Here is a 19044-nt window from a genome sequence, read left to right on the forward strand (position 1 = left end):
TCTGATCTGTGGCTGCCAGTTCCAAATCTTCAGATGTGAATACAGACTCTGAGCAACTGCAGAACTCAGGGAAACAGAAAGAGACCATTGCGTGAAAGGAGGACGGCAGAGCAATAGGGAGGGACATAGCAGGGTTGGCTCTGTGTCTGCAGCCATCAGCGTGGAAAGGGAAAGAGGAATGGTCAGGAAGTTCACAGTGACTACACAGGAAAAGCAACAGATCACCCGTGCAGCACCATTCCAACGCTCAGGCCAGATTGGAACCTCTCCCTCCTCTGGGTCCTCATTAAAGACTTGCTGCAAGGAACCATGGAAATTATCCACAAACACACTCAAAACAAACCCAAGAAGTCTCTCTTTCTAACTCGCTTCTCAACTGCCCACACCATCCACGATGACAAGACTCTAAGAACAAAAAGACCCATTCCTTCAACGCTGGAAAGATGCTGGCCGGACTCTATTGATGTCAGTACTCGCATGGAACATCAAGCATGTTTTATAAATAAGGCATTTCTGCACCCAGGCAGCTCAGAGTCTATTGGGGAATGCTGCTGTTCATGAACTGCACCCTTGTGTAAAAGGAAAACATGCCACAAGAGAACAACATAGATCTCTGCAAGTACAGCAAGGGGCATGCGTCAAATTCTCAGGACAAATTAAAGTGTTTTTTTGAGAAATGGTATATATGCGTGCTAGGTTGTACTGGGGCCAGAAGGACATTCCACTTGAAGAGGGAACAGGGCCACAGAGTTGATCTACATATCCTTCTGTGACCTCCCCCTGCCCACTGCTCTCAAGAATAGCAGCCAGCAACCTGACCACCCACCTCCTGAGGAACAAGAAGAACCGGTTTCCAGTCTTCAGGGAAGGGGCTTGGTCTGCCTTTGTTTCTTGGGAGAGAGGCATTAATGATTAAAGATGGAGACTTGAACCAAGAGCCATGGGTTTTGTGTCTCTCCATGTAATTTCTCTTGCAGCCTGTTCCTTTACCCATCTCTCCTTCAAGAGAACCCACGATTAAGATGTGTGAGCTAGCCTCTACATCCTTCCATGGTACTTAGCACAGTAAAAAAAAAAAAAAAAAAAAAAAAAAAAAATTAAATGAGTGTGAATAATTGCCTATTGACCAGAAAAATTAGGCCCAAATTGATAGTTTCCCATAGAGGTGATGCTCTCAGGAACCTCTTGTGGTTATTCTTCTGTAAATAAAAGCAAAGTTCAATCGAGAAGACAATAGCAGGGTGCATGCTGGTTCAGTAGTGTTCTGCTGTCCCTTGAAATGAATCGGGTCCTCTGTGCTGACCTTCGGAAACAATGGCTCCTAGAAAATGAGCCCTGTGTGTAGAGTACAGACAGATGCCAACCTATGTGGTTCAACATACTGTGTCTTAGCTTTACCATGGTGTAAAAAACGATACACATTGAGAAGAAATCAAGGTTCTAGTCTTCAATTAGATTCTTTCCCCAGACCAATAAACAGTGTGTTACTCTTTAATGACAAAGTTCACAGTCTGTCATGTCACTAAGATATTAGGTAGGCTAGTGGCATTATACATATACATACATACACACACACACACACACACACACACACACACACGCTAAAATGGGGTCACAGTCCACTCCATCTGCAAATACTAGATGAATGTCTTGCACAACACTAAATTAGTTATTATTGCTACATAAAAAAAAAAAGTTATTCTAAACTTGCTGGTTCAATTCAACAACAAAAACAGAAAAAAATGCTACCAAAGTCTTTTTTACAAAGCCATTGTTGCCCCAACAGTAAAACCAGATAAAAGCACCCATGTGTTCTTGTGTTCTTGCACACCCTGGATCTCACACCCCTGACTATGGCTGACAAGAGAATGACAAGATGGCAGACACAGAAAAACTGACATCAGGTAGGCTGGGCTTTCAGATGAAGATGGCTGTGGCTCCCAGAAGCAAGGTGTGTTTCTTTAATGCAGGTGAACAGGGACGTGTGGTTAGTCCATACAACTGACAATGGACAAGTTTAGCTCATCTTGGTAGAAGAAGCCTTGGTAGGTAGAAAGCTATGATGAACATTTTCTGAACACATCCAGAAAAACTAACCAGAGAAAGGTTTTGCTATGCTTAAGTCAACAACACACATCCATGTGTCTTAGTTACTGTTTTATTGCTGTGAAAAAGACACCATCTCTGCAGCAACTCTTATAAAGGACAATATTCAATTGGGGCTGACTTACAGTTTTAGAGGGTTCGTCCATTATCATCATGGCGAGAAGTGTGGCAACTTCCAAGCAGACTCAGTGCTGGAGGGGCTAAGAGTTTCTGCCTCTTGATCTGCAGGCAGCAAAAGAAGAGGATGTCCCTCCCTGACACAGATTGACCACATAAGACCTTAAAGCTGGCCCCTACAGTGGCACACTTCCTCCAACAAGGCCACACCTCCTAATAGTGCCACTTCCTATGGGCCAAACATTCAAACACAAACACGTGAATCTATGGGGGCCACTCTTATTCAAACCACCACACCATGAAAGACTTCACTTGCTCCCTACAAGCACAGCAACAAGAGAGAGAGACAGAGAGAGAGAGAGACAGAGAGACAGAGAGGAGAGAGAACTGGGGGGCTTGTTCTGAGCCATGAAATGGCTCAACAAGCAAAGGTATTTCTCACCAAGTCTAATGGACTGGGTTTAATCCTTAGAATACATGAAGTAGGAGAAAATTGTCTCCGGAAAGTTGTCCTCTGTCCTCCACACATAGACAGACAGACAGATGTTAAATCATCTTTAAAGAAAATTATAGACTTTCTCCCTGATACATACACATGCAAAAATGTTGGATACAATACTACTCGCCCATGGGGGAGGTGTCCTTATGGCCTAATCACTTCTTAAAGACTCCAGTTCCTCACACTGTCACAGTAGTTAAGTTTCAGCTTCTATATTTTGGAGGGAGTGCACTGAATCAGTAGCATTCACTCTTCAAGAATCTCTCAACAACTAGAAGTGTGCCTCAAGTGCAGAGAATTTGCCTGGTATGTGCCAGACATAGGGTTCCATCCCCAAGGATGCAGGAATAATAACAAGAGAAAAGACTTCCAAAGCTGCAGGATGGCAGGGACCTTTGTGAGCAGATATGTAACCTCCAAATCACAGCTGGGAAGGATGACATGCTAACGAAAGATCCCATCCGAGGTTCACTGTGGGCGCCATTCCCCAGGCTGTGTCTATAACAGAAATGGATGGGTATCAAACATAAGGCTGGTTTGGAAAGCTCATTATGACAGAGACCAGGGCTTGTTCTGTCTTGCTGCTCAGCTACACGTGTCCTCAATTTTATAGTCACATAGAACAGTGCTGGTACTCCAAGAAGCAGAATAGACTATGAAGCAAGAGCAAGCTTTCTCCTATAAGGTTGCTAGTACACAACATGTGCTACTTCTCATATTCCACTGGCTATAGTCTAATCACATGGCCACACCTGCTACTAGAGAGCCTAAGAAAAGGGGTCTACATTCTGGTGACCATGGACCCAGCTGAAAATTCGATATACATGAACTAAAGGGAATGCCGTTAGCGCTTAATCAACCTAAAGACCCTTGCACGATACCCCAGCTCACTCACACCCGGACCTTAGATGCCAGTCTTTTTAAAGCCCACTGTAACTATTGCTTGCTAATATGTGACAAAACTATATGTTCTTAAAAATGCCTGGCCTGTTGTGTTTAGCAAATTAGAATCTATTACAATCACAAATCCTCATGATCTTCAGGCTCAGCTTGGGGGTTAAGTTTGCATCAACTATGTAGAGACTGATCATCTAGAAACAAAGTAGCCTCTGACAATGGTTGATGTGATGGTTAATTTTATGTGTTTATTGGACCTGGATATAAGATTCTCAGCTGTTTAGTCAAATGTATTTGGGGACATTTCCATGAGTGTGAGTGTAGTGTTTTAACCCCTAGGCTGGGTAATACAGATGCCCTCCCTATGATGACTAGGCACAATTTAAACAGATATGGATCTGAACATCACAAGAGTCTATATTTCCAGAAGCAAAGAGTCTCCCTCCTTCAAACTAAGATGTGAGATTTTCCCTGTCTTGGCTCTTGAACCAGAACCAGTTCTTCCTGGGTCGTGAGCATTGGAGTTGCCTCTCAATCCGCCCTGCTTTTCAGGCTTTTGAACTCAGACTGGAACTCTCCATTAACCTGAACACCAACTCCTGCTAAACTGTATCACATGTAAGTCAAATTTCACGGGATAACTATCTCCTTGTCTTCTCCGGAACCCATAAGCAGAAGACATACATGCAAATCTGCAGAAATGTGAAACTATATTTAAGTGGTGTGACCTACATAGAAATAGATACTATTAAAAAAATTGAAATATTATTTCAAAATATTTCAACACAGAAAGAGATTTAAATGTTACAGAGAGAGCGGGTGTGGTGGCCATACTTAAACCCAGCACTCTTGTGTCACAGGTAAGCGGATCTCTGTGAGTTCAAGGCCAGCCTGATCTACATAGAGAACTCCAGGCTATGTGGTGAGACCTTGTGTCAATCGATCAATCTTCTATCAAAAAAACAGATAAAATATATATTTATTGTTTTTAAAATTATACTAAGAGAAAAATGTCAATGAAAATTTAAGAATAAGAAAAAATACAGTTAAAAACTTTGTAAGAGGGCTAAGTTTGTGCTTTGTAGATTGCCGTGTGTGAATACAGTTCATTGTCCTCCAAGGTTTCATTGTGGCTGAAGAATTAATCCCCAAGGTGATACTGTCAGGAGGTGGCGGGGATTTTTAAAAATGAAGCCAATTGGGGGATCCTTAGGTCACCAGCTGCATGCCATCAGTGGGACCCTAAACTGACCTCTCTCTCTCTCTCTCTCTCTCTCTCTCTCTCTGTCTGTCTGTCTCTCTCTCTCTCTCTCTGTGTATGTGTGTGTGTCTCATATACACGTCATCATATCACCACCACCATCACCACCACCATCAATCATCATCACCATCATCATCATCATCTTCTTCTTCTTCTTCATCATCATCTTCATCTATGCAAAATGGCAGCTGCTGCTATACCCATCTAAACTTTGCTCTGTCAGCCTGAAAGATAATGTCACTGACTGGTCATACTCAAGCTTGAGTTATGAACAATCCTGGTGGCCTGGTTTTCCACTTAATCATGTCAACACAAAACAGACGCTTCCTGTACAATTTCCAGTGATGTTTTTTTCTTCCTAAGCAAGCCAAAGGGAGAATTTTACTATTATTAGCTTTTTAAACCACTCTTTGGATATATAAAGTAGAAAATGCTATGTGAGCCCTTGAAATGTCTCAATCCGTACGACAACTGGTCTCCTTGTGGACACAAATTTTATTCCGTGAGATCTTCTTGGTTGTCTGTGCTTAGGATCCATACACCGTCTCTCTGGTCTTACCTCAGTTTTTCCAAGCTCCCCCCCTCCCCAACTTCCGCTGCACAGCCCCGAGGTCCCTCTCATTCCAGATCACTTGAGCTTGCTATGGCTTTTCTCTGTTCTTGTGATAGACAGTTGTAAAGTGCCATGTGGGTGTCGGGATTTGAACTCAGGTCCTCTGGAAGAACGGCCAGTTCTTAACCGCTGAGTCATCTCTCCAGCCCCTTTAAATCGTTCCCTGAAACCCTCTTTAGGTGGGCTAAGCCTTAGGCACCCACACTCACACTTTGTGGACCTGTCTACTGGGCGTGTCCATTTGGCCCCACACCCTCCCTGGCCCGCAGCCAGCTGAAACCAAATACAGGGCTTGCTGTAAACTGTCTGCCTCTTTCCCCGCCCCATAGTCCTTATTCACACCGCAGTAAAGCACACCCAGACATGGCGCAGCCATTTCACCGAACGCTGTGACTTCCTGTCAGACAAAAACAAATCAAAACAAAACAAACAAAAACTTTGTTTTCCCATCTAAGTTCTCTTTTTTTTTCTTGCCGTCAACTGGAAAGACAGCTTCAAGATTTGAATGACATCACACCACACCCCTTCTAAGACTTTCCAATAGAGTTCTGCCACTCACTACAAAAACCTAACTAGTTGGGCGGTGGTGGTGCACACCTTTAATCCCAGCACTTGGAAGGCAAGGCAGGCAGATTTCTGAGTTCAGGGCCACCCTGGTTTACAGAGTGAGTTCCAGGACAGCCCGGGCTGTACAGAGAAACCCCATCTCGAAAAAATAAAAAACAAGAAAGAAACCTAAAACGAGACCACTGCAATGGAGAGACAGAGTAAATAAGGCTCCTGGCCTCAGTAAACAAACAAAACCGAGTTAGGAACGGTTAAGAAGGGAAACCCTCAATGCATAAAATGCCCTCATTAAGCCCCCAAATGGAGGCAGATATCAGGTTGTCTGGCATAGTCCCTTCATAGGGAATACCTCTCCCTGGAGTGAGCTATCTGGTGTGAGTTACCAGGGCCACACCGTGGGAAGATCTAAAGAAGCCCTCAGACTTCATCTGCTGCTGCTTACCATAAGCCACTAATTTTGGAGGTCACAGCACTGGGTAGCACACTGTCAGCTAACCACTAGGCCTGCAATGGGTCATGCTTCTGGCTTGGGGTCATGCTTCTGGCTTGTGAGTAACAGTTGCTAAGGGTACTTCGGAAAACTTAAAAGCTGCTTTTTCTGAAATTCACTTTTCTCTTGAGCCTACAGATATCTTTTTTCCCCCCTGAGACAGGGTTTCTCTGTATAGCCCTGGCTATCCTGAATCTCACTCTGTAGACCAGGCTGGCCTCGAACTCAGAAATCTGCCTGCCTCTGCCTCCTAAGTGCTGGGATTAAAGGCGCGCACGACCACTGCCCAGCTAGCCTACAGATATCTGAATGACCAATAAAATGAGATTAAAAACCTATCGCTGTTTTCACATTGAGTGAATCCTCTTTGCTGTCTCCTCGGCTCTGCATGGGAATAACATTTTAAACTGCTCTGTCCAAGACTGACCTAGGATATCGAGGCCTGTTGTGGGTCACAGCCAGGATGGGTTTCTTGTGCCTTGCCTTTGAACCCTCTCTTTAGCGGAGCACCCCAAGTCTAGCCTTGCGATAAGGCCAGGCCACAGCATAGGCCAGATGCCTCCGTCAGCTGCGTGAAGAACTCTAGCTGTTCCTGAGTTCCTAGGCGTTATTATGGCTGGTGAAGTAAACTGCCATTAGCCTGGAACTTCAAAGCCAGAATGCTTGTAGACACAAGGAAAACACATTTTGAAACCATGGCTATGTTCAGTGAAAAATGACCCTGCCTTAGCCCGCCCTAGAGAAATAATGAAAGCCTCTGCAGCCTTGATCATCCCTTTGATCAACACCCGATCGTTTTTTCCTCATGGGCGGAAGTCCTGCCAAAGGAGCCCATGCTGTTCCACACAGTCCCTTCCTTCTGCTGTCCCCAGGTCCTATGCTCCACCACCAGTTCCATCCGTCAAGTGTCACTTCTCCCTTCCTCTGACAGCTTTTGCATCCTTTTTCCTTTTTTATTCAGATTGTTTTTTTTTATAAAAGTAGATTTTTTTAAATTGAAAATAGATCTGGGCAGGGCTGTGGTAGCACATGCCTTTAGTCCTAGACTCTTTTCTGTCTCTTATTAGAAAACAAACAGGATTCTAAGGAATAATAAAAAATAAAATTAATAATAGTAAGTAATATTAAATCAAAGTTAAATCATAAAATAAAAATAAGATAAAACAAAAAATAACACATTGGAATAGGATAAAACAAACAAACAGAAGGGGAAATGCCCAAGAAATAGATATAGTCAGACACCCACCACACACCCTTTCCCACACTCAGGAATCTCATAAAAACTGGAAGCCATATTATGTGTGTAATGACCTACAGTGTAAAACAAAACACACACACACACACACACACACACACACATCCACATATATATTAGAATATATTATTTATATTTAGAATATATTATATATTAAGAATATATAATATATAAAGATATATGTATAAATATATATTAAGAATATATTATATGTGTTCATATTATATATATAATACATTTAAAAAATAAGATAAAAAATAATAAAAGAAACCCTGACATGACATTATGAGACAAAGAACTTCCAAAGATGCCATTGAATTCACTTTCTGCTGGTCACCTGTGGTTGGGCATGGGCTCTACCCTTGAGAGTAGTGTGTTTACCAAGGAGACTCACTTGGAGAAAGTTACTTTTCCATTTCTAAGTGGTTATCAACTGGAGATTACTTCTGGGTTAGGGTTGCTGACATGAGCCCACTTCTAATTTCAGCTCTAGGTGCAAACCCATGCAGGCCCTGTGCGAGCCACTCCAGGCTCTGCGAGCTCACATGTGCCTCAGACCTGTTATTTCTAGAAGACTTTTCCCCTTGGTGTCCTTCCTCACCTCGTGTTCTAACGCTCTGCCTTCTCTTCAGTGGAATTCCCCGAGCCCTGAGGAGAAGGATTTGATGAACACAACCCATTTAGGGCTGAGGGTGCCAATGTCCAGCTGACTGTGGGGCTCAGTGTCTGCTGCCATGTGCTTCAGGAGGCGGCTTCTCTGAGGAGGGCTGAGCAAGGCACTGCTCTGTGAGTGCAGCACAATGTTCTTCAGGAGTCTGTCTTTCTTTTTCTTTTTCTTTTCTTTTTCTGGAATAGTAGTATTTGGTTTTACCCTAGTTTCCTGACTTCCAGACATCCACACAATCCATCTCATGAAGTGAACCTTAAGTCAAATCAGATATTGGTTTGACAGCGCCCATGCCGCCATGGTACCAAGTAGCGGGCGTAGGCCTGGGGGAGTGACAGAAAACACAGACTCTGGTCATTCAGTAAGGAGAATGCCAAAGCTTTACTGAGGGACCAGCAATATATACTAGAGGCTGGGTGGAAAAAACAACAGGAATAAACAATCATAGCCATGGTCAGGAGGTTCCACTCTCAGGAAACTTGTGCAAACAGCTCAGCTGGAGGCGTTGAGCTAAGCTCACCGATGCCCAACAATGGTTGGTTTCTTCAACAAGCTTTGTGCCACTATTACCTTAGCATATCTTGCAGGCAGGACACCACTGTAGATCACAGGGGTTGTGGATCGGTTGGTTTTACTTTTCGGTTTTGGTATCATGTAGGCTGCTTTCTTATACCAAAGACACTAGAACATAGGGGTGAAGGCTCTGTGTAGTCAGTAGCCCAGCTTCCCCATGTTCAATGTGTGTGTGTTGTCTTCAGTAAAAGACCCTTGCTGTCAGTGGTGGAGAAGAACCTAGAGTCTTGGCAACGGCCTGGATTCTTTGGGGGTTTCCATAGGACCCCTTTGGTTCACAACTCAATTCGATATCACACAATCCCCAACTTCATTTGGTAACAAGAGATTTAACAACTTTATTTAGGTCATATACATATATTATTTTTATATATTCCATACATATGCATATTGTTTTTCTACTCATCTATTAATGGACATCTAGGATGTTTCCAGATTCTGACTCTGATGACTGGAAAAAGTGTGTCTGTACTAGGACGAAGCATCCTTTGGGTATATGCCTGACAGAGGTATAGCTGGATCTTGAGATAGAGTGAGTCCCATATTTCTAATGAATCACCACACTGATTACCATAGTGACTATAAAAGTTTGTCCTCCCCCCATAAATGGATGAGCACTTCACTTACTACACATCCTCTCCAGCAGGAGCCGTTACTGGTTTTCTTGATCTTGATCATTATGATTGATATAAGATGAAGTCTCAAGTCGTTTTGATATGTATTTCCCTGATGACGAAGGATGTTGAACATTTCCTTTCTTAGATTTATTTGTGTCTACAGGAGTTTTGTCTGCATGTACATCCACAAACCAGAAGAACCTATCAGGTCCCACAGGACTATAGTTATAGACAATTCTGAACTGCCATGTGGGTTCGGGGTATTGAACTCAGGACCTCTGGAAGAACAGCCAGTACCCTTACTGCTGAGCCACCCCTCCCTCCCTGTTGAACATTTCTTCTCTTCGACTTATTTGTTGAAGGAGTATTGTCTGCATGTACATCTACTACTAGAAGAGGCTATCAGGTCCCACAGAACCATAGTTATAGATAATTATGAGCTTCCATGTGAGTCCTGGGGATTGAACTCAGGACCTCTGGAAGAGCAGCCAGTAGTCTAACCATGGAGGCATCCTTCCATCCCTATTGAACATTTAAGTGTTTCTCCTCCATTTGAGTTTCTTCTCTTGAGAATTTTCTGTTTAGATCTATAGCCCAGTTTTAAAATTGGCTTGTTTGTTGTCTTGATATCTAGTTTTCTGTGTAGTTGATAATTTTTTTCCACTTTGTCCAAATGACGGTGTCCTTTATCCTGCAGAAGCTTCGCAGTTCCGTGACGTCCCATTAGTAACTGCTGGTCTTAGTCCCTATGCTGTCAGTGTTCTGTCCAGAAAGGATTATTCTATGCCAGCGAGGTCAAGGATGTTCCTCACTTTCTCTTCTATAAGGTTCAGTGTATCTGGTTTTATTTTAAGCTCTTCAATCCGTTGGGAGTTGAGTTTTGTGCAGGATGGTTAAGTATGGATATATTTGGATTCTTCTACATGCGGCCATCCAGTTTGAACAGCACCATTTGTTGAAGAGGCTATCTTTTTTCCCCATGTGTATTTCTAGTTTCTTTATCAAAAGAATAGGTGCTTAGATCTGTGTGAATTTGTGACTGGCTCTTCAATTTGGCTCCATCGGTCCATGTATCTGATTCTGTGTCAATAACATGCTCCTTGTATTACTACAGCTCTGTAGTACAACTTGAGATTGCAGATGGTGATACCTCCAGCAGTGACTTGATTATTCGGGATTGGTTTAGTTATCCTGGGGCCTTTTATGTTTCCATGTGAAGCTAAATATTGCCCTTTCAATTTCTGTGAAGAATTGTATTGGAATTTTGGTGGGGATTGCATTGATCTGTGGACTGCTTTGAGTAGGATGGCCCTTTTTACTTTATTAATTCTACTGATCTATGAGTATCTTTCTGACATTTTTTCAAACATTGAACCCCTTTACGTCTCAAGGCCTGTCCTGCCCTGCCCCCTCCCCAGCCCCGGGCCTCCCTTGACTTTGTTTCCACATCCCCTTGACTTCATTGCTATATCGCTTGTGTTTCTGGTATCTTCATCGTGTGTGTGTGTGTGTGTGTGTGTGTGTGTGTGTGTGTGTGTGTGTGTGTGTATGCGCACTCGAAGTTTTCCACAAATCATTCTTGTACACATAGAAGTAAATTGCAATTTGGTTTCCTTTTCTTTTATTATTATTCTTTAGATGGCTATGTGGATCCAGATGGGAATGGAGGTGGGGAGGAACTAGGAGATGTAGGAGCAGGGAAAACTGTATTCAGAATATAGTGTATGAAAAAAATCTATTTCCATAAAAGAAAAATAATGAAATAAATATATAAAACAAGTAGGACAAGTAGATTGCAGTAGTTATTTGCCAGGCAGTTATTGTTATTGTTTTTGTTTGTTTGTTTGTTTGTTTGTTGTTTGTTTGTTTTCTTGACAGGAACACTTGACCTTCAATAATACCAAGTAAATAAAGGAACAAAACACCCAGGAAAAGGAACATGGCAGGCTGGGGTGATGGCTCAGTAGATAAAGAGCTTGTTGTGAAAGCAGGAAGATCCCAGTGCTGAGTTTTAACATCCATGTAGAGGCCGGGTGGGTATGGCAGGCTGCCTGTAACCGCAGTGCTAAAAAGTGAAAGATGCAATTCCTGGGCGGTGCTGGCCAGTGAGGTTAGCTGATGCCTTGAGCTTGAGCTTCGGGTGAGACCTCCTGCCTGCCTCAATATCTAAGGTAGAAGAGGAAGACTTCATAACCGTGTACACACATATCTGCACACACATGCGCTCCTACCCGTGTGAGCATGCAAACTGGCATATATGATAAATGTCTCTCTTTATTCTATTTTTGGAGCAGGATGGTGTCTGACCTCACCACATGGTAACTGACCGTGTCTTTGTAAGCTCTAGTAAGTACCTGAGCACCCAATGCTGCATCTCTGCATTTACTTGTGCCAAATTCCTTCTGATAAGATGATAGAATCCAGAGTGAGGCGGAGCTGAGCCTCCTCCTGGAAACAAAAGCCAGCTCACAGGAGAGTACCTTCCAGTTGAGTCGTGTGGCCTAGATGTAATTGGAACAAGCAAACATCCGGAAACTCTAGCTGCTTTCTGGGACAGTTGATTTAGAAAGAAATCAACCATGCAGAAGATTATAACCACTGCGGAACACAAGGGGGCAGCAGTTTCTGCTCTTCAAGAACTTTCACAGCCATAAGAGTTCAAAAGAAGGTATAAATTACAATGCATTTTAGTGAAAACAGGAACTATAGCTGCAAGCAACAAAATGGAAGACTCTCACAACATGCTGCCAGACACACAAAATTTATATACACACACGAACATACACACATACATTCATATATATATATATATATATATATATATATACACACACACATATGTATACACACATATATATATATACACATATACGTATACATTTATTTACTTGGTATATAAATGCACACACACACACACACACACACACACACCTCTCTGGAATTCCCTGATGTAATTTAAATCAGGCCTGCAAGTTCACACGGGCGTCTCCATATTGAAGTGGGATACTCCACCATTCTGGACTTCTGCAGAATAAAACAGTTTTTGCTTTTACATAGTATTTGAGTCCTGGGTGTCATTCTTCTTTGAATCATGGACGCTTACAAGATTAAAATATCAGAACAATTTTCTTAGAGTTTAGAAGGAAAACCATAAAGTAGAAAGCTGGAAATCTTGCCCAGAGGAGATTGGAGAAAGGCGCGGCCATACTGTTTGAATTAAACAGGTATGGAGGTCAGCCACAGGGAGGGAAAGCAACCACAGCGTGGCAGGAAGGGAAGCATTAGAAAAGTAAAGCCCGGGCTGTTAAGAAAAGCGCGCTTAGAAAGGGGGCAGAAAGAAGAAAACCAAAGTTACGCTTTTGTGAGTAACTCAGAAAAGTGGGCAGACTTACAAAGCTGCACTCTGAAGGAGGCTGCTGGAGATTGGGGCTCTGGGAAGGAAAAATACATTGCCTCATTAAAGGGGTAATTATTCGTCCTGCTTAAGATGGGCCATTCCTCCTGAGGGGCCAATCCTTGGCCAGGTGACTGCCCCGCCCACCTGAATTAACTCTTAGTTGGGGGAGACAATGCAGGAACTGGGGGGGGGGGGGGAGGAAGAATCCCAACAGCGCTCTCGCCCTCTTCCCTCTCACTCCTCTCACTTGGCAAACCCACAAACAGCTCCACCTCCCTTGTCCTTGCTCCCAGTAGCCACAGTCTGTAATGGCTGGCTTCCTGTGAACACAGGAAAAGGGAAGAAGAAGTTAAGGAAATGAGAACGCTAGTGGACGTTGGCAGACATATTCGATGGGGACGGTGAAGACATTGTCAACAAGCCCTGATTCAGTATTGGGAGAAGGTCATATTATAGATAAGGGAGAGAGCAGCCCGAGGCATCTGGGGGAGTCAGTTAGGGCTGCCTCTCTGGGACAGAGAGAGTGGACAGAGAACAGGAAGGGGAGGAGAAGTCTGGCAACTGCCAGGGCTGCAGGAGCAGGAAAGTTCGTGAAGACAGTGGGAGACTCTTGCTGGTTATAAGGTGCTATGCTGTGGCAGAGGAGGGCAGTTAGCTGCAACAGTGGAATCTAGCATGGGGCTCTGATCTGTGGGAGGTTTGTTTGAGTTAATACAGGACTAGCTGCTGGCTCTGGATATTGCGGTGGGGAGCACTGTAGGAGTAGAGAAGAGAGTAATGGCAAACAGAAACCCACTTTACAAGGTTTCTGAGGAATGCTAAGTGCTTACTGGGTCAGAGTCAAGCCTGAGCTGAGCCCAAATTGTCTTTTTGGAGGTTGGGACCTGACAGCACACACCTATAATCACAGCACATAGGAGGCAAAGGCAGAAGGACTGGGAGCTCAAGGCCAGCCTGGGCTATATACTAAATTCAAGGCCAGCCTGGGTTTCTATCAGGCTGTTATGAGGAATGGAAGACTACTTGGACACAGGCTTAAGGCAATAGAATTAGCCAGCCAGCAACTACACTAGGTGTTCGAGACCAAAGTACAGACCTGAGCCTTTCTCAGTGTGAGCTTTTAAGCACAAAAGCCACAACCTGGGCTGACAAACCTCAGTCAACAAGAACAGTTAGTCAGAAGCAGAACTACAGAAGCCAAAAACCAAGCTTAGTACATCTAGGGGCTTCTATGGATTAGGTCTTTGTTTTTTGTTTTGGTAGACGTTGCTGCCTACGTGATGGGTTCCAAAGCCTGAATGGTACTTCTTCTAATCATGGTATCAGTTGGGCTAAGGTCTAGGGGCACACTAAGATCTAGGACCTTTACATTCCCAACTTGTGGGCATTAGTCAACTCATCTTGGAGCAGAGGTTATATCAACTCCTTAGCACTAGTAGTTTAACTGAATTCATTTTCTGCTTAAACGGAGCTGTGGTAATGTGAAAGGGAGTGGTGCCCATAGGTGTGGCCTTGCTGGAGTGGGTGTGGCCATGTTAGAGGAAGTGCATCACTAAGGGGTGGGCTTTGAAGTTTCAGAAGCTCAAGCCTGCCTAGTGGGTCACAATTCACTTCCTTCTGCCTGCTGATCCAGATGCAGAACTCTCATCTCCTTCTCTGGCACCATGTCTGACTATGCACCACCATAATGGACTAAACCTCTAAACATGTAAGCCAAACCCCAGGTAAATGTTTTTCTTTATAAGAGTTGCTGTGGCCATGATGTCTCTTCATAGCAATAGAACCTAACTAGGACAATAGCTAAGTAGGCAGTTGAGCAAATAGAATCCTACAGAGAGCTAGGAATAAAAAGATCAATGGTTCAGCCATAGTCATGAGTAGTCAACCACGGACACCAGGAGAACCAAATTCAGCATCAGTTGTTAGAGTCTTGACACCTCCTTTCTCTGTCCTGAGCATTATTTATGACCATGGCTAAACCTTCTCTAATTATCCCTGACTGATTGACAGAGAAGAACGGTTTCTCCCACTGTCCTATAGAGACCTTCTTGTTTCCTAAAGAGGAGATCCAGTCCTCTTTGATTCTGAAGAACAACCTTGGCTAAGGAGTCTAACTGGGTTTCCAGATGTGAACAGGATTTTCCAGATGGCCTGGGTCTTTAAGCATTGATTTCCTGGAAGCTTTTATCCCTCATGATTAGGACTGAAGTCCAACTGCAACAGTCTTCGGTGCCTGCAGCAGGGGGGTGAGAATGGAATGGCGGCTGCACAGAGAAGACTAGAACCTAGATTTAGAGGGGCCCCGCCCAAGTCTGCACTTGTGGTATAACCTGCACAAGGACACAAAGGAGCCAGTTCTCCTCCAGTGCACACAATTCAGAAGATGCACACTTGGTTAAGCTATAGTTCAAGCAAGCCAGGTAGACTGTAGGGCCTGGAAAAAAAACTCAACCACCATTCCTGAATTTAAGTTCCTGGTCTCTGCATAGGGCAAACTATCTAAGCGGTATCCTGGTGACATTAAACAGGCACTCTTTCCTCGGATTTCCCCTGTGGTGAGCTTAGGTTTGTCCCATTTACAATTGTTAGGGATGGAAGTGGAGTCTCTATGAGCTGCCTAGTTACCCTCTTCCTTATTTTTCATACCCAAGGTCCTAGCTTGTGGATTTGGGATTTTTCCATGGGGAGACAAAAAAAGACAAAATAGGACAATAATAATTATAGGACCCATGTCATAGGGGGTTGGAGGACCTGAAAATAAGCCATCACTATCTTCTGTAGTGTCCTTCAGTGGGCTATAATGGGTCCATAGGGTGACATTTACTGCTGTGGGGGTGGTGAGGAGCACAGGTTATAGAGCCTTTCTAGGTTGGCTCAAGGCTCTGGGTCAGGACTCGCTTCACCCATACAAGATCAGGCTCAGACACAGGCAAAAGTGCAATCTCCCACACCATCTGATGAATAGTCCTCTGGGTCTGCTGCAGAGCCCATAAGGACTTGAGGATAGAATGGTTAGTAATTTTTGCCTAATGAACTTTTCCATACTGAGACCCATATAGTCCTTAGGAGGTGTGATAGTTTGAATATGCTTGGCGCATGGGAAGTGGCACTATGAGGAGGTGCGGCCTTCTTAGAGGAAGTGTGTCACCGTGGAAGCAGGGTTTTGCAGTCTCATCTGTATGTTCCAGTCTGGCCAGTGGAATCAGAGCCTCCTCCTGGCTGCCTACAGAAGAGTTTCCTCCTGACTGCCTTTGGATCAAGATGTAGAACTCTCAGATCCTCCAGCCCCACATCTGCCTGGACACTGCCATGCTTCCCACCTTGATGATAATGGACTAAACCTCTGAAACTGTAAGCCAGCCTCAATGAAATGTTTAGCTTTATAAGGGTTGCCTTGACCATGGTGTCTCTTCTCAGCAATAAACTCCCAACTAAGACTGAAGGGCAAAAGTAGTAGGTTAGCCCAATTTTTACCAGTCTCACTAAAACGTTTAGTTTACCTATTCTGAGCTTCCTGGCTTCTAGGCACAAAGTAGTCTCCACTCAACATTTGGGACCTTCCCATGGGAAACTTCTGCTGTGAGGGTTGGACCATTGCCACACCCCAAGAACAGGAGAACCCAAATTTATCAAAATATCTGGGCCTAAGTAACTCTGCAGTTTTGGTTGACCTAAGACAGGTTGCAGAGTAGGGTTGGGCAACCATCTGTGTTCTGATAGCAGCAGGGAGAATGGGTCTCTCATCTGGCAAGAATGACCACCATTTGCCTCCTGTATGGCATCTTCTCTTTTTGTCCACTTGCTTTCTTTGTTTATAGGTTGGGTTCTGGAGCAATTCAGATTCATGTGATGGAACTAAGATCTGGAGAAGTTCCTTCTGGTTCTAGGGTCACCTTCTGGATGGCCAAGTCTTCTGCTTTGTTCCCTTGTGTCTCTGGAGATTTCCCTTTTGGTGCCCTTTGCAGTCGACTGAAGTGGAAATTTCTGGTTTCTTTGGAAACTCAGTTGTGTCATGTGATGTTTTTCTGGAAGCTGTCTTGTGAAAGGATGTTTTGTTGAAGCAGATACCTGAGTGGGTGTCTTAGTTAGGGTTTTGCTGCTGTAAGAAGATACCATGACCAAGTCAGCTCTTATAAGGACATTTAATTGGAGCTGGATTACGGAATCAGAGGTTCAGTCCATTATCATCAAGGCAGGAACATGGCAACATCCAGGCAGGCATGGTACAGGAGTAGCTGAAAGTTCTACATCTTTATATGAAGGCTGCTGGCAGAATAGTGGATCCCAGGGTGCTAGGATGAGGGTCTTAAAACCCACACCCATAGTGACACACCTATTCCAACAAGGCTACACCTTCTAATAGTGCCATTCCTTGGACTGAGCATATATAAACCATCAAAGAGGGCATGTGATGTTTTGCTGGAGTGGATGCTTGAGAGGTTGCATGATATTTGAAAAGAGTATAAGTGGAACCCCATAAACAGCGAGAGGTCACTCTTGCATTGTGATGCCATGCAGTGCTTCACTGGGTTTCACTGGGCTTTGTTGAGGATCTCTGGGTTTAGCTGGTCTTCATTTTGTAGGGAGAAACTCGCCAAAGAACTTCTCATGGTATTCCAGCTGATTCTTGCTGCTTCTGCTGACCCATGCCAAGCCTCATGGTTTCTGCTAGATTGAGCCACTGCTACTGATTTATGTTTGGTGTTTACTATTGAACTGGACTGCTACTATCCTGACAATGAAGAGGAGAAGCACACCAGAGAACTACTTGTAAACAGGTCTATAACCCCTTGTCCTAATAACCGCCTTTCTTCCTTACCTTTAGTCAGTGGGCTAGAAGGGAGGTTGAAGCATTTAAAAGCCCTAAATAAAGCAAGGTTTGGAAAATCTAAGCCTCCAGTGGACAATGGAGATCTCTCTTGGCAACCATGCACGGCCTCAAATAACACCAGGAATTCTTTTTTGTTTGTTTGTTTGTTTGTTTGTTTGTTTTCATTTTGATTTTCTTTCTTGACTGAGTGAGACACTCCCTCTCTCTATATAGAGGGTCTCCCTCTATATATTTAAAGGGTCCCATGAACGTGGGCCCTGGTGAATGTATACCTACTATCTATGTATACAATGATGACTTTGCCCTTCCCCCAGTAAAATGCTGGGATTAATGCCAGAAACTCAGCCCTTCATGCTAACATTCTGCAGCCAATGGACTGGGCCCACATTTTCCCATCCAAGGTGATGCCTGTGGCTCTGGCATATCTGATTTCATCTTTAACAAAACTGTTCCTCCTCATCTTCTTGTAGCAGAACATGTCTTTGGTCAGGTTTGATGGACTGGACTATATCAGTCATTCTCAGGCAAAGAAGGATCAAGAAGTAGGGCAAAGACTGAAGGCTGGACCACCAGCCCCAGAGCAAAGCAGGAGCAGGAGCAGCCACAGACACAGCAACAGCCAGGGCTGCTGTCCTGACTCAGTCCATTTTTCACCACAGCCAGGAGTACTTCCACATTGTAGGCACCTGCCTGGGTAAGCTGAGCTTCAAGCTCCTCCTAGTTGCAGAAGAGCCCAGGGCCAGGGCAGCACCCAGACAGCATCTTTGCCCTCCTGAGTTTTTGTCAAGACATACTTTGGAAACCATGGTTTTACTTCCTCTCCCATGTAAACTTCTTAAAGGTATTTTTTAGATAGATAGATAGATAGATAGATAGATAGATAGATAGATAGATAGATAGATAGACAGATGATAGATATATGCAGACAGGTAGAAGATAGAAAAAAAATTGAGTGACTAAGCCAAAAAGAAGGTTTGGTGGACAAGGAATATTGCCATGCAAATCTAATGACCCAAGTTAAACCTCCAGAACCCATGTAAAGGTATGCAGAGAGAACTGACTCCCCAAAGCTGTTTTCTGACCTCCACATGTTACATATCCTCTGATACACACACACACACACACATCAATAGTTCTTAAGTTGACCAAGCATC

At 43.9% G+C, this 19044-nt stretch overlaps 1 long non-coding RNA gene across 1 annotated transcript; it reads left to right on the forward strand.

Annotated features, from left to right (window-relative positions):
* Positions 1 to 14684: 14684 nt before the first annotated feature.
* Positions 14685 to 17942, forward strand: LOC127666092 (uncharacterized). Its single transcript, XR_007973542.1, has 3 exons — positions 14685 to 14783; positions 16248 to 16410; positions 17643 to 17942. It is a non-coding gene; the product is annotated as an uncharacterized LOC127666092 (long non-coding RNA).
* The last annotated feature ends 1102 nt before the right edge of the window (positions 17943 to 19044 follow it).

The sequence above is a fragment of the Apodemus sylvaticus genome, chromosome 15 (genome assembly GCF_947179515.1).
Source record: "Apodemus sylvaticus chromosome 15, mApoSyl1.1, whole genome shotgun sequence".
Classification (NCBI taxonomy): domain Eukaryota; kingdom Metazoa; phylum Chordata; class Mammalia; order Rodentia; family Muridae; genus Apodemus; species Apodemus sylvaticus.